The sequence below is a fragment of the Diuraphis noxia genome, unplaced genomic scaffold, assembly GCF_037042655.1.
Source record: "Diuraphis noxia isolate RWA-SAM2 unplaced genomic scaffold, SU_Dnox_SAM2 contig0003, whole genome shotgun sequence".
Classification (NCBI taxonomy): domain Eukaryota; kingdom Metazoa; phylum Arthropoda; class Insecta; order Hemiptera; family Aphididae; genus Diuraphis; species Diuraphis noxia.
The window spans coordinates 31,453,258-31,469,853 of NW_028301713.1; the positions used below are offsets into that span (position 1 = coordinate 31,453,258).

The 16,596-nt window shown below is 24.5% G+C and overlaps 1 protein-coding gene across 3 annotated transcripts in view; it reads left to right on the plus strand.

Moving 5' to 3' along the window:
- Nucleotides 1-16,596, plus strand: part of LOC107163257 (ras-like protein rasC) — a 194,189-nt gene that overhangs the window by 35,240 nt on the left and 142,353 nt on the right. For all 3 annotated transcript variants that reach the window (XM_089223660.1, XM_015510576.2, XM_089223662.1), the window contains exon 2: nucleotides 7,117-7,204. The gene's annotated coding sequence lies outside the window, so the exon portion shown is untranslated. The remainder of the gene's footprint in view (nucleotides 1-7,116; nucleotides 7,205-16,596) is intronic.

Here is a 16,596-nt window from a genome sequence, read left to right on the forward strand (position 1 = left end):
ATTTTATTAAGGTTATGTTACCTTTGAATTCTATTTTTATGTGAGTCCTACAATATATCTATATATAAATGGTAAACTAATATGATGTGTCAATTGCATAATAACAAAAAGTACTTCAAAGAGTTAATTCTAACTAAATAAGATAATTTAATTATAATTCTAACTCCAGTTATAGTTATTAGACCATGTACACAATGAAGAATGCCTATTTAATAATATGTCAAATTTATAGTCCAGTATTATGTTACGTTCACATTTTATTATTGCAATCAAAGAAAATTGAGAAACTCCATGTTGAGTAACTCATGGACTTGTGCTTTTATTTTTTAATAAAATAGATAGAATAATTAAATTTTTTTTTATTATTAAAACGAAATATTAAAATGTAATTCGGTATAAACTTAAAATAGTTTTGAGGATATTAAGTTTTTTTTCATAAATAATGCTCAAAGTTATTTTAAACGAAGACTGTATGAAATAAAATAAAAACATTTTAAATGCATTTTATTTGATGTTACATAACAAATTTATAATTAGTTATTATGCGTATAGTGATAAAATAAATTTTTTTGAAATGTTTTAAGTTTATGAATTACTATTTTCTCCAGACTTCAATTATGTATTATCTAAATAATCAAGTATTCAAATATAGATAAAAATCAAAAATGAACAATATTTAATATCTTGTAATAGAAAAAAATAATAATAATAAAAATAAAATAATATCATGAAATAATAATGATATCAGTTGTGTGTATTAATGATATTGTTTATACTATAATAGTAACTTAATAAGATACATTTTTCTTAATTGATAAAAAAGCATGATCATTCAAAACATAAATAATAACGATTAATAGAGCTTCATTTTCATACAGAAATTAAATACTATTATGAGCCTTGATTTTCAAATAATAAATTTCGTTTGGTAGATGATTTAGAATTTGGTCTTGATCATTTCGAATCTTGTCAACAAGAGTGTGGTCGTATATCAAACGATAATGACGTTTTACATAATATTTGATATATACATACGTGACATATGATGTTCGTTGTAGATTGGTTATAAAATTAATTTTGAATTTGCATTAATTTATACGGTGTATGCGTAATGTATGGAAATATTATGTAAGCTATACTTAGGCCAGTAAACTTGCAAATATTTACTTTGTATATTTCAAATAAATCTAATGATCAAAATATCATGCGATTATTTTTATATAATAAGCATTTTTAGAAAATATAGTTTTAAACATATATTAAACTTCGAAGTGCCTAGCTCAAGTGTTTTCTAGATTTTTCAGAAACTCGATAAATAATATTAGCTCATTATAAATTATATGTATTTTTTTTTTTTTGTAAGGAGAACCCGCGGCAAAATAGGCCATTGGGTACCATAGACACCGAGGCTTATTAATTTAATATATTAAAAAAGACTTCTACATTACTTACATTAGAGTTATTATAGAATTAAATTATAATCATTATATCATATTATATAGGTAACCATAAACAATCGAATGAACTACACTAATGGACATAGATTAGGGATATTCGTATTGGTACAAAATGTTATGTAAATAAGAAACTAACTATTATCATTGTAGTAATGTAAAAAATAGGTGAACTTGTATATATGCATATGTGTTTACCTCTTTTGTGTACATCGTGTATACACTCCAGATTACTACCTTCTTATATGTATATATGTATACACATGCAAATACTTATATTCTTATAAGGATTTAATTATTTATACATTAAATTAACTTACCCTACTTCGACGGAAATATTTTTGAGTGTTTGATGGAAGAAGGAAGGAGAAGTAGGTTTAACACTAATTAATTTGTAATCCAATATTAATTGACAACACAACTGTTAGTTTAGAGATATACAAAAAGTGCATTTATTATTTAAGACACAGAAAAATTACATTTAAAATACATTGAATCGGCTCACCATGTATGTCTGTCCCCAAAGGGGCGTACACCGGCACACAGGGAGAGTGACGTCGTATATATCTGGCCGATCGTCCGAGCAACAGATTTTGTTTAAAAGGATATAATAATATATGACAACAGATGTTTATTTTAATATAAAAATCTGTGTGGCTGTATAATACCATATTATAATATAATATATTATGTTGAGGGACATGATGATGACACTCTTTTTAGTATTACCTAGTTGTGAGGAGTGGCTATCATTACATAATTTGTTATTTATATTTGGTAATATTAGTCCAAACAAGTTTAACTGTGTTTTCGCGTTTCAGTGGTTCAATTGGTCTTTAGATACATATTATTAGTAAAATTGTTTATAATCATTTTTAACTACAGTCGAGTCGCGATAACTCGAAGCTGAAGTGGGATAAAATTTCGCTTCAAGATATGTATTATTCGTGATATCTAACTAATTAATAGGAGAATAATTTTCTAGGGGAATAAAAAAATATCGAGTTGTTGAGTTTTTCGATTTATCGAGGTTCGAGTTATTGCAACTTGACTGTATATATTCTACAGACAATGTTTCTCTGAAATTAACGCAGGATTCTACATTGTGTATAATTTTATTTCTCATAATGTACAGTAATAATAAAATAATCGACTATAACATATAATTTTAACTTACTATTTGAAGCTTTCTAACTATAGTTCAAATTATAATTCAAAAAACCCCGAAAAACTTTAATGAATTACCTATACATTGATTCTCAATCGGCCCAACTCACGTTACACTAGGAAATTAAGCGAACTTTGAAATAAGTTATGTAACTAATTAGAAATTTCCGTTAATGTAAAGTTTAATTTGGAAGTATATAATAATCAGGTAAATAACAATATATTTACAGAATAAAAAATATGTTATGACAGTATCTAAATTTTAAATCTAAACCGTGTAACCATACAAATTAATTTAAAATATCGTAAACATTTAAAAATTTAAGAACTATTCACCTTACAAGACTTTGTTGAATGGCTTAATATTTTGCAGTAGAGATTTTTAAATTATGGTCATATATTGGATAATTTCTTATAAATACTTGTAATTTGTCTACATATTGTGTCTTTTTTTATTTTCTGTATCGATTAATTTATTTAAAAAAACGTATAGATGTACCTACTAATAAAATGTTGAAAACAAGAATTTTACCTGTATACAATTATTAAAAATATTAATGCTTATTTTATTGTGGAGACTTGTTGTGTTGATTAAATTATTGAATTGACTAGTATGTATATAACAATGATAAAAAATGATTATTACCAGAGCTTAGTTTTTAATTATACCTTCAGAACCCCAAAATTGAATATCCCTTTAACGCTATTAGAATATGCTTAATCATTCATAGCATCATAAACAGGGTTTGTGGTTCAATCATTTACATAATTTTCATTTTCCAAATACCTAGGTGTGTTTTCTAATTCGATAAGAATATGATTTTCTAAGGAAAATAATTAATATACTGTACTGAATTTTCCAATTATATATTATCATGTATTTTCTGATAAGTGTAGATAAATTTTCATAATTTCATATGATTGTTGAGGTATAATAGTAAAACTAAAAGCTAATAAAAAAAAAAATGTTGATATGGTCTGAATGGTTTTAAAATGCACTGATTAATTTATATAATTTCATTAACGTATATTAAGTACAATTATATTGGTATATATTAATGTTAATTATCTGTTTGGTAGCTGCATGTATATTAAAATGTGTAGATACTTAAATAATATTTTTCGATTGCGATATTAAACCCATTACACTAACGTTCACATAGTTAGTAAAATATTTTTGTTTTTAGTTAAAATAAATAAAATATTGATGCTTAAATAGCTCTATATGATTCAAAAACACTAAATTCAGTTTGAATATAGAAGTAAAACAATTGTAACGTCGTAAATGTAAATGTTTATCAGTAAATAAGTAAACTCTATTACCCTAAATGTATAACTAAAATTACGATTAAAAATTATGCAGTTGCCTAATCATTTAATTTTCAGGTTATAAATATTGTCCAATTATTAATTACAGTATGATAGTAATAATTTATTTATTTGTTTAAAATCACGAGTTTTTAATCATTAGGTAATTGAATTTTGAATGCAGTTTTTGTTGAAAGTCAAAACAAACCAAAAATTTTCAGTTTGTAAAAGTGAACCTAACCTAATCTTGCTTTCATAATAACTATCACTAATTTTATTCTTCAAGATTTTAAGATATAATTTCCAGTTGTATAATTATTATAAGGATAATGTTTTAAGCATACCTAGTGTTTTGACAAAAATTCTTATAGAAAAAAATATGTTTTTGTACAAATCTTCTGTAATGTCTTATTTTATGTTTAATGTAGATGCATTAAAATAATGTATGTATATTTTAGTTAGGTACATTATTTATCGATAACAAAGTGTAAATTTAGTATGTTATTATTTCTTACTGTTAATAGTTTAAATTTTGATGTCTAATTCAATTAGCGATTTGTAGTAGCGATTTTTACATTGTTGGTGTGGCCACTCCCGCCTTTTTATATCAAAGTAGGTTGTTTTACATAATAATATAGTCACTAGTTGTTTCTTATTTGTCACAAGTCATCGAGATGATTTCATACAAATCGAATCGTGTACGTAAAATACTTTTATTTGAATGTTTTGCTTCATTAGAAGCTAAAGTTGATTTATTTAAACAAAGATTATGGGTACCTACATGAAATAAATAAACATTGAGAAATTGAAGGTGAATTTCATACTCTTTTTAATAAATTCCAAAAACACTCGGATAAATTTTTTGAATACTGCCGTATGGACGAAAACACCTTCAATTTGATACTCGATGCTATTCGAGAATGAATACAAAAATCGGACATGGTAATTTTACAACTGTTACAAAGCGATTAATCGCAAAGAAACAAAAAATTTTGATTTATTTGCGTTAAAAGCGATTTATTGTAAAACGCAAAATGCGAAACGTTCCCAGTGCGGCAATATCATAGTTACTCTACAGTTTTGAAAAAATCTTTAAATCGCTAAACAAATCGCTTGCATCGCAAATCGCGCTCAGTGTGGCCGTACCCTTAATCTGGTTGAAACAAAAAAATATTTTAGTTGATCATCATTCATTAGTTAATCTAATGGTATTATAATTGTTTTAGATTCTGAGAGAAGAAAGGAATGTATTAGGTTTACAATGATGTCTGTTTTTTGTGGCTATTATCACTCTATGAAACAATACCAAAACATACATTTTGTTATTTCAAAGGGGGTCTCAGGTAGATATTTTAATCTGATTGGTAACTTGAATAATAAAAATATCATTACATTTATTTTATAAAAGGAATAACAAATGGGAGATTCGGGATTTATTTACTTGACACAAGATTTTGTATTTTTAAATTGTGAATCATAAAAAAATAAACAATAGACATCTAAAATAAACATCAAATTCATATGATGCCATTTTTAACATCATAAGATATTTTAGTTTTTGAGCTATTCAAAGATATTTGAAGTTTATAAATTAATGACGACGCATTATTTACCGTAATAACATGTTTGTTTCTCGGTCAAATAGATTATCTAAAAAATATCTCATTTAGTCATATTTAAAATTAAAATATTAAAATATGAGCGAAAAATATTTATTTTTTTATACATTTTTTAAGTTACTTGCTACCATAAAAACGAATAAATTTACAAAATACAATATTATACATATTTTATTTTATTTATATCACAATCTTATTTACACTAATTCACCATTATAGGTACTGCGATATGTTACTATTGAATTTAAGGTGATATTTACTTATGTAATGTTTAAAGCAAAAATTAGCTTAAAAATCGCAAATATGGCCTGAATTGGTATTGCTGTTATTTTAAACGATACTATAAAAAAGTTAATTTTCCAAATAATATGAAAACAAATTAAGCAAATACAGATATATTTATATGGAATGAAGGTGATATCATGATGTAATAATACCTTAAAGATTAATGACACTCAATAATTGTATACCGATACCGGATATATTTGATTTGAAATTGTTATTTGCTAGTAAAACATTATTTATCTTAGTGTGAGATTTAGAACAAGTGTTTCTAGTTTTAAAGAAAGTCGTCTACTTTCAACTTTTTTTTTTATAAGAAAATTTACAATCTGTTTTAACAAATATCTAAAATTAACGAGTTATGTTCAAAAATAGTAAACCTTAGCATTTATTTTGTTTTAAAAATGTAATCTAATAAAAAATATAATGGCCAAGAGAAATTAAATTTTATTTGTTGATTATAATAAATTCAAGACTAACTTTAATAAGTTTGAAGATTTGCTTTGTAATGATTAAATTTGATTGATAAGTTGTATCAGTTGGAATTTATTACTTAAGAATTATATGTCCATGAGTACCGGATAAATGTTAGCTGCTCTGAATTTTGACGTAAAAAATGAATGATTCAATTTTATCAAGATTTCCTAGTGATAATATAAATGATATATCCACTGATACAGCTGCTTTTATTGAAGGTGATTGAGTTGATTGTAAAAAAATTTTTTTAAGTTATCTAGCACAGAGAGATACCTACATTAACAATTTATATCAAATTCACTTATTCTATAGCCAGATTGCATTGTCGTGTTATTAATAAATGCATGTGTTTCTGATTATTTGTCTAATGGAACACGATTAAAAGTAAGTAAATAAAGTCGACAAGGTTATATTTGACATGAGACAAGAAGAGTAATATTGTTCATATTCCGCACATAACACTTGAAATAAGTTAAAGTTCAGATATTCCTTTCATCTTGAAAAGATTAAAATTCCCAAAGAGGCTTACATATACCACGGTTATTAATAAATTACAGGGATAAGGCTTTGAGAAAGTTTGATTATTTGTTCTAATATGTAAAGAGACTATATTTACACTAATACATATGGTCAATTATACATTAGATGTTCACGATAAAAAAAAAATTATGTGGGAATCAGAATTGACAACAGATTTGAAAGGAAATTGATTTAAAATATTGTATTTCTATATGTGTGTATTAAATTTTATTGAAAGTGTTAAGCAATGTTTACATTATTTTTGATTCAGATTTTTTTTTTTTATTTAGAGTTATTCAGAGTACCTAAAAAAATATTGAAGAGAGTTTGATGAGTGAAGCGATCAGTGTACATAGCCATCATAGCCCAGTGTCCACAGTAAGTATAACATACATTTATTTAGAATTAGATATAATCAACACTTAAATTCTGTCCAAGTTAAGAAACGTAGTCAGCAGCCGACTTTTGCACAGAGGCAACACCACTCGGAAGGTATACAGATAATTTACTGGGTGGGGGATGACAAGTGGGTGTTATCTGGCTGAGATCCAATAAAAATCGGTCACCATTGGCTACGTTTCTTAAGTTAAACAGAGTATAGCATCGTTTTTTGTATACAACGATTTACAATCAAACACATTCATTGCAGTAATTTTATTAATGACGATTTATATCCGAAACATATTAAACATCAGTAAAGATTTCTTTGGTTTTTTTGTATGAGGTTTTTACGAGTGACTATTAAAACTATATTTCTTAAAAAAATTATTATGAAAGCACAGATAATATACATATTATAATATATTATCACCTATGGTAGGTATATTATATTGGGAACTCGTGCATAATTTATACTTGCTTGCTTGTAAGTCATTCATGCCCTTTAAACAGTACATACATTTCACATGCATTAATAATTTAGGAGAAAATATACAATTATGACCCGTCAGATTCGGGACTTTAAAACACCATCGAGTACATCGCAATGATTATTCATTAAATGTAAAATAAAAATCTTATGTATGCATAGCACAACAGATTTAGAGAATACTGAAATATCAGTTGTTGAAGTTTAATACTCTTAGGTGACATATAGGTACTATCAATAAACGTTTTTACATTTCCAGCAAACAATTAATTCAATTTCGTATTAAAATTTAATTTTACGAAATATAATTTGGTTAATTGATGGTCTAATGAATCTGTGCCATATAAAGTTTTGTTGTATTTTAAAAGTTATGAAACTTCATATTTATTTTATGATATTATATGAGTACACCCTTACCGTCTTATCAATACAAATGTTTTCGAATTTATAATATTATGTGTAATAGATACCTACGATATTATAATATACTAATTTGATAAAACTTATTTTAAATAATTCCTACTTATTATACTTATATCAAGATACCTACTACAATATTGTATATTCATGTAACATTTTGTAAAATTGTTTACATTTACCTACTAACTTCTAGATAATATTTATTAGTCAATTTTTTTTTTTTTTTTTAATAATACAGATGAATAATGTTATAATAATATGTTATAATAATTTTAAATTCTATTGAAACCAATGCTTGCGAATTGTTTTACATTTTGTTTTTTTTTTTTTTTTAATTTAATACACAGAATGAATCACTGCAGGATTTGATATTTGATTATGTAAATTTAGTGTAAATGGCCAAGTCCTCGTGGTACAATCTGAATATTACAGAACTGTTCAATTCATATACTTATCAAGTGAATAACATTGTGCAGAAAGTACACACATTTATGTATAGCAAAGGAATATTTATTATGCATTACAAATTATGAATATTATACATACTACCATAATATTAAAAAAACTTCCCCACATTAAATGCATTAACTTAGTGGGAATTTATACATCGTTAATTTACTTGGAATTTAATTAATTTGAATGAAACGAACAAATGCTACTTGTGCTACTATTTTACATTGCCTAAACCTATGGATTACATAATATTCATATTACACACAAACTTTAACATAATACAATATAATATGATACGATATAAAATTAAATCTCTTCTTCGATGAAATATAATAATATACTTTCAACGATCATTATGGAGTCTTGACGTTAAATTTTATTAAAATGATTGAATATATGAATTTAAAATAATAAATTAAAAAATTGACATAAACAATACTATTAATACAGATTGAAAAATATTTGGTTAGTATTCGCGATCTGTTCTCAACTAGAATAATATAAATTTACTATAGGTGTTCTAAAGTGTATAATTACGTGATGTATCTCGTCTGTTGTAATCATTCGAATTCTTAATTTATTTTCCGATAAAATATTTATCTTACCGTCACAAATATCTAACATTTATTTATTTAAAAATATATTATATTATATCAAGAATTATTGGATATTTGAGTCGTTCAGCCAATTGAAGTTTAACACAAATTATATAATTATTATCAGTTTATACGTGTCTAGCTCACTTATCATATAATATTTGGTCAGTAACGCATACATGAATGGTTCAGAATAAACGCTGTACGTTTGCTTAAACATTTAATATTATGATATTATAGAGCTTTTTTATCGATTAAAATGAAAAATTGAACGTGACATTTCATTGATTTTGCAAATTATCGTATATCTAGGTACGGATTATAATCATATATTTTATATTATGTAAAAGATAATAAGCCACACAGTATACTTGGTGTCGAGTACACTTCTCGTTTCAATCATCTTGTCGCCAGACACATTGGAGCATTATTATTATAACAGATTTAAAAATAATGATGAATTATGATATTATTATATATATACAAAATTATTTCAAACAGAACATGTGGAAAATTACATTCTTCCAGAATTATTAAAAGCTTCACTTTGGTTTTTCATATTATTTAATTTTACGAAAAAAAATTTAAACATAATCTAATCTAATCAATAATAATACATTAAATGGTCATACAATAAGTTGGATTTATTAAAACTTTTAAGTATATAAAACAACCAAATTAATCAATGCAATATGGTTTTATGTTCATCAAAATTATTAAAAAAATGTTAATTAAAATACAATATAATATGAAAATCAATCCATTTTACACTGGCCGTATCTATAGATGTACAATAATTCACATATTATATGTATATTTAAATAAATATTTGATTCTTTTATAGTTGTTAAAAATTATTAAAAGTATTAAAATATTTAATAAAAATCATATTAGTATGAATTTTTTAAGTATCACTTATTAATTTTATGGACATCATAAATAATGCCTATGTTAAACTAAATAAGCCAATAAAATTGTAACCAACATGATAATTTACATAACATTTTTTTACATATTGTTATAATTTGTTGTAAAAATTGTCTCGCAATAAACATGTTATCTAAATATAAAAATATTATGTTTAAAATAATTCTAAAGTAACCATTTGCCTATCCTGATAGGTAACTGATTTTAACTCGTACCCGTTGTAATATACTTAATTTCAACTAAAACAATCCATAAATGAATGATTTATCAAAATTAATGAAACACTGTTTATTTTAAAGGAAGATAAATCGGACTTGCATATTTATTATTATAATATTATCATTATTGTTCATATAATTTATAATATAATTGTACGTTACTTGTATTCCCATAGATTATTATTATATTATTCTAAAATATATTTACATGGATATCTATATGGTAGACATTTACATACTATATTAAAATAATAATTAGATTCATAATATATAAAATTTTATTACAAAGCATGTTCGACTTACCAATAATAATAATATTATTATTTACTGAGTTTTGTCTTGCAATTCAATTGCATAACCAATACGCCGTGTTACAAATATCTTATATTATAAACCGCGCAATATTTTATAATAACCTACAGGGACGTGCTTTGGCTCGTGAGTCTAGTACAAATCCTCGCAATGGTATCTGTTTAATGCCTTAACAATAAGCTGGTGTGTTCATAGAATTAGCTACACAACATGTAGAATTCAAACCGCATTAACTAGTATTTCACTTTCAGTCTGTGCTCAAAGTATCTGTAATGGATATCACGATTTGCGCTCCCCACGGATTCGTGTGCATTGACTGTGACGCAGCTTTTTGTTCACAATCATGTGTATAATATTATAATACATTTAAACGTGTTACATGTATAGGAGGGTTTTAAGAGTTAGATATTAAAAAAAAAAAAAAAAAAAAGAAGAAGAAATTATTATATTTCAATGCCACTAAGTCGAATATGTAGTGGTAATAAAGACGATATTAACTTTTAAAATCAGTGTAAATAAGCAAAATTGTTTTAGATATTAATTACAAGTCGAACAAACATAAATTGAAAAGTTGAAAATTAATTTTGTAGCAAAAATATGGAGATTCAAAAATGTAATAATTATTATTAATTTCTTAGTGGTGCATAGGATTTTTTTGTTTTAAAATGTTATTTTTTTGTCATCTAAAATGAATTATAATCTAATCACTATTGATCAGTAAATATCATCTTATATTTGGCTTTTACAGGTCTCTGAATAAAATAAAAATATGTATTGCAGTAAATTCATATCTACTGTATAAAATCTCACTAGGACAAAATCTAACATTCAAAGTCAATTTAGTTTATTTGGTTTAGTTATTCTGATACGATTTAAGTACTTATATTTTAATATTATAGCATAAAACACTTGTGAAAAAATATATTACTCTATAAAACATATTTTTAACATATTTTTATAATCCATATAATATTATTATACGAATGATACTACATATTTTATAAAAATTAATTTTAAATCATTATTATAATAATTTTACTGTTATTATCACGGGTTTAAAATATGCATTCAAAAATAACGAAAATCATCGAACATGAGAAACGTAAATATGTAGCTTTTGATATTAGATCGATACTGTCATTGTATAATCCGTAGGTATTCCGACGTGTTGTTGTTTGGTATAATTGGTCTGGGGGCCTCAATGGTAGCTCAAAAGTAAAAAATATATTATTTTCGATAGGAGAGATTCAAGAGCCTCAAGAGCGTATCTTATGGGCTAGAACAAAGCACATATTTGATTGGAATTCCGGAGTTTTTTTTAACGTTTCGCCTGACAGATTCATCTCTACACTATTAATGTGCAAGGAATAACGAGATATCAAAAAATAAAAAATGAAAATGAAAAATGAAAATGGATAAAAATATAAATTCTTTAATGTAGGTAGTATATAATCAGTGTCAAATGTAATAAAATAACATAGCTGCAGTATGCATATTTTTATCATGATGAAAAACTATACTTTTATTATATGACGTTATAAAAGCCTTACTGTTTATGCAATAAAACTATATAACTTTTTTTTAAGCTGAGAAATATTTTAGATTGAATAATATTAATAATAAATATAGTTTTTTAGTATTCATATTCATATCCATATTATTTTTTTTTTCAGAATAAATTAATACTGTTTTTCTAGAGAGTAGAACTACACTACAACCGTATTGAATGGTATATTAACAGAATAGTATATTAATATTATAAGATCATATTTTATATCTACGATTCAAATACATGCGTGTCAATATATAGTAATTGTTAATTATTGCGTCCACGAAAAAGTATCTTGAAAACTGTATTTTAAGTTATAACCATAGATTCATTGTGCAAATAACATTTTTTCTTTTTCGTACATTGTAACTGTAGAGTTGTAGTGGTGAAATATCCGTATTTTGTGTCTCTTTGGTCTCTTTTGGCTGTGACAGCAGAGGTAGCAGTGGTTTATAGTTATAGCCGATACAAATATATCGAATATCGTTAGTTAATCCTGAACACACACACACACTAACATTGGTAATTCTAAACCAAACGCTCTGGATATTTTATTGAAAAAGGGTAATTGATGAAACAGATATGATTATTGTTATGATATAAAAACAACACTGCAGGGTATAATATTAAATGGCCATAGACTAATTTAGATTAGTAAATAATCGAGTAAACACACGCTCACATATATATATATATATATATAATCTAATTTAATCGCGTATTTAAAAGAGTATATCGGCATATATAGCTTCCTCCTCCACGACCCGTTAGGGGTGGGAATCGTTTATTTTATGTATTCATTTTGTAATTGTATTTTTAATAATAAAATAATAAAATAATTAAAACTTTATTAAATGAAAAATGCATGTTATTATATTGTATGCTAATAAACGAATAATATATTAATATGTCAACTAATAATTTAAGAAGCCAATTTATGTGTGATTTGATGAGAGTATGCTATAGGATAATTAGTTCTTTGACCCACTCCTCCACCCATTATATGAGGTTTAGATATTAAATTGATATTGTTATAGATACACTGTTGTATTTACACTCACGATTTTAAAATCATGATTATCTTTTTTATTTTCCATAGCTATATATTGTTTTACTCAAGTAGTTAAATTGTGCGTATAAAAAAAAACTGAATAGTCAGTTATAAAATAAAATCTTATAATACTGACGGTGACCTCTACTGTAGTATAATCCTATAAAACTGTTTATTGGTTTATTGTAATACATAGGGTTAAAAAAAAAAAAAAAAATTATTTTAATAAAAAAACTAACAAATCGTCAAAAAAGATCTGATTGAATTTATACATTTTTTTATTTCAAGCATTTCTATTTAGCATCGTTACCATTGTATACTGAACTTTTTGATAAACATATAATACTAGGTACATCTGTTCTCTAAAGTCTAAATTATCGTATACAATGTTGTTGTACAATAATTAACAAGTCGACATCATAGAGTCTTGTACACATATTATAAAATCAGTGTAGTTCTTTAATAATTAATTGTTATGGAAATTAAAAAATATATATAAAAAATAAACTCCAGCAATTCTTTTTCAGCTTTAGAGTTTGAATTTATTTTTCAAACATAATAATAATCATCTAATTATACTTTATAACTTAATTAATTTAACTAACAAATTTTTAAGTCATACAATTTTTAATTTTTAACAAACAAGTTTCTAAATAATTAATTTTTTTTCTAACAAAATATGTTTTTATGACAAAACAAAATCGATCAAAACTTATATACTTCTTTCTATCTTATTTAATTAATTAGAGAGTAGTCATTGATGACATTAATTAAACCTATATTTTGTGAATTTTCAATTATTATTTTACACTGAAATGAGTGTAGTGACCTATTTATTCTTATTTGTGTATAATTAGTGAATATTTTAATAATGATTTTTATTATTTCGTTTTCAAAATTATTATCTGTAAATTTTTTTTTTCTTTAAAAATTTAAAATGGTTAAATATATTATATTAATTTGAACATTTTTGTGAAAGTTATTTTAATATATTATTCTAAAAAACTGATTTTAGCATTAAAATATGATCATTTTTTTCTATTTATATAGTGATAATAAGTTCAATTTTTTTTAAACTTAATATCACAATGCATCACTGGCCACTTCCGAAGTGAAAAAGTAATATACAAGTTCAAAACACTTGGTCTTAATAATATACTATATTATTGTGTTTTTTTTTTTTTTGTCAATGTCCAAGTATAAAAATAATCTCGATAATAATATTTTGAAATTGTTTCTCGACTCTTGTGAAAACATTTTTTAGTTCATAAACTTTAATTGTCACAGATTATACCGTACTTGTAGGTCTCTAGAGTATATTATAGAGCTGGTAGCTTCCCTCATTGGTAGCATCAAGTGACTTTTGATGGTGTAGATGTATCCCTGGGGAATTCTGAATAACGTTATTTATGTCTTCCAGTATTTTTATTTGCTTCGTTAGCCTACATTTCTTCTCTTTTTTTATTTTGCTGATTATATAGAAATTGTTCTTTGGCTTTAGTTCATAACAAACCATCATTGGCCGTGTTTTTAAGTTACTGGATAAACTGAAACGATAGTAATGTGTACTCATTTGGAGATGTTGCCAAATGGAAAAGCAGATATAATGCAGTTATAAAGAGTTTTTACTGTATTAAATAAAATGTAATTTTATATAACATAAAATTGAAAATAATTAATTGGCATGTTTAATTGGATTGGAGTTTACACTTTCGATTATTTGGAATTCCTACCAATTAATTACCTTTAAACGTTAGCTTTATTTTTAAATATGGTACTTATTTTTTAAAGCGATATAAATAAATAAATTAGATGTCTTGAAAAACACACTTCCATTACAATTCACAATATTGTATAGTATATAATTTAACTTATCATTGTTACATTGATTATTAGGTTTTTTAGTTTTTGTCGTACTCATATTATAAGTAATGATGTATTTTTACATTTTTTATATGATAGTCTATATATAATATATCATATACTAAATTCATCTTAGTTTTTTTCGATTAATAAGTTGTGCTTGTAAATACTGATCACAGAATAAAGAAAGTCAAAATCAAATACCTAAATATATAGTTTTTAATCTACAATGTTGCTACATGTACAACTTATTAAATATATTTTTCTTACCAATACGTTATCAAACGAATTAAACATTCACATTTGACATAATTTCATCTATACATAATATTATTATAATATATAATAAAAACACTACAGATATTATGACTTAGATTTAGTTATTATTTTAAAATTAATTATCAGCAGTTATTACACAATTCACATCTATTAAAAATTTATAACCGATACAATTATACAATAATAATGGCATAGTTACCTAGATTTAATTTTATTTGTTATGCATAAAACAACTCTTCTTGTTTTTGATTATTTAAGGTATATAGTTGATCAAACCTTGATTTATTTTTAGTACGCTCGCAACTTATAACTGTTTCTATATTTTTTGTTTATTATTCTAGGATGATAATAAATATTCTTATATTTACTAAGTATTTATGCTGCTATACCAAAGTAGCTTATCAAGTACCCATATCTCCATATATTAATTCTGATATCAATACTTAGTGTTATATAATAATTGTTTTAATCCGTCGAAGACAGAATTTTAATTAAGAATTTAAAAAAATGTTCCACTATAATACGATAACGTAGTTTAATAAATTGTTAAATTGTCAAAACATTTAAATATACATAGAATTTATTAATTAAATAAATTTTAATAATTATACAATTTGTCGATTATGTTTCGTATGCGATGCACTATAGCCACTACCTAATTAAATTTTGATTTTGTTTCAGATTTTAATTAAATCACTATGGGTCCTACAATATTCAACATAAGTGTACAAATTGTTGTTTACCATTTAATCAATGAATAATCGTTGATAATAATTTATCTTGAAGTGTCTAGCACTTAACCTTAATATTATTGGTTTGCTATTCGTGCCTCTATTATGGTAATCTGAATTGATAGTCTTTAAATTTTTATTTTTGTGATTCCAATGGTAGCTTAATCGCCAAAGAATCTCTCATTACAGCTAAGACTAGTCTGTGATCAAAAGAAAAAAAAAAATAAGTTAGAAACGCATTTATTTTTCTCGATTTAACATTATAGTTGATTTTTAAATTATATATAAAGTTTTTATTGAAAATTTTTAATCAGCCTTACTTACGCGTAATTCTTCTATTTAATACTCTAGATTTTCATTTGAATGCTAAGATATCAAGCATAAAATGTCAAAAACTTTGTATGAAAAAACTATGACAAAAAAATAAGAAATAAAAAATATTATATTACGATTTATTATAGTATAATAGCCTTGTGAAACCAATACACCATACAATAAATAAC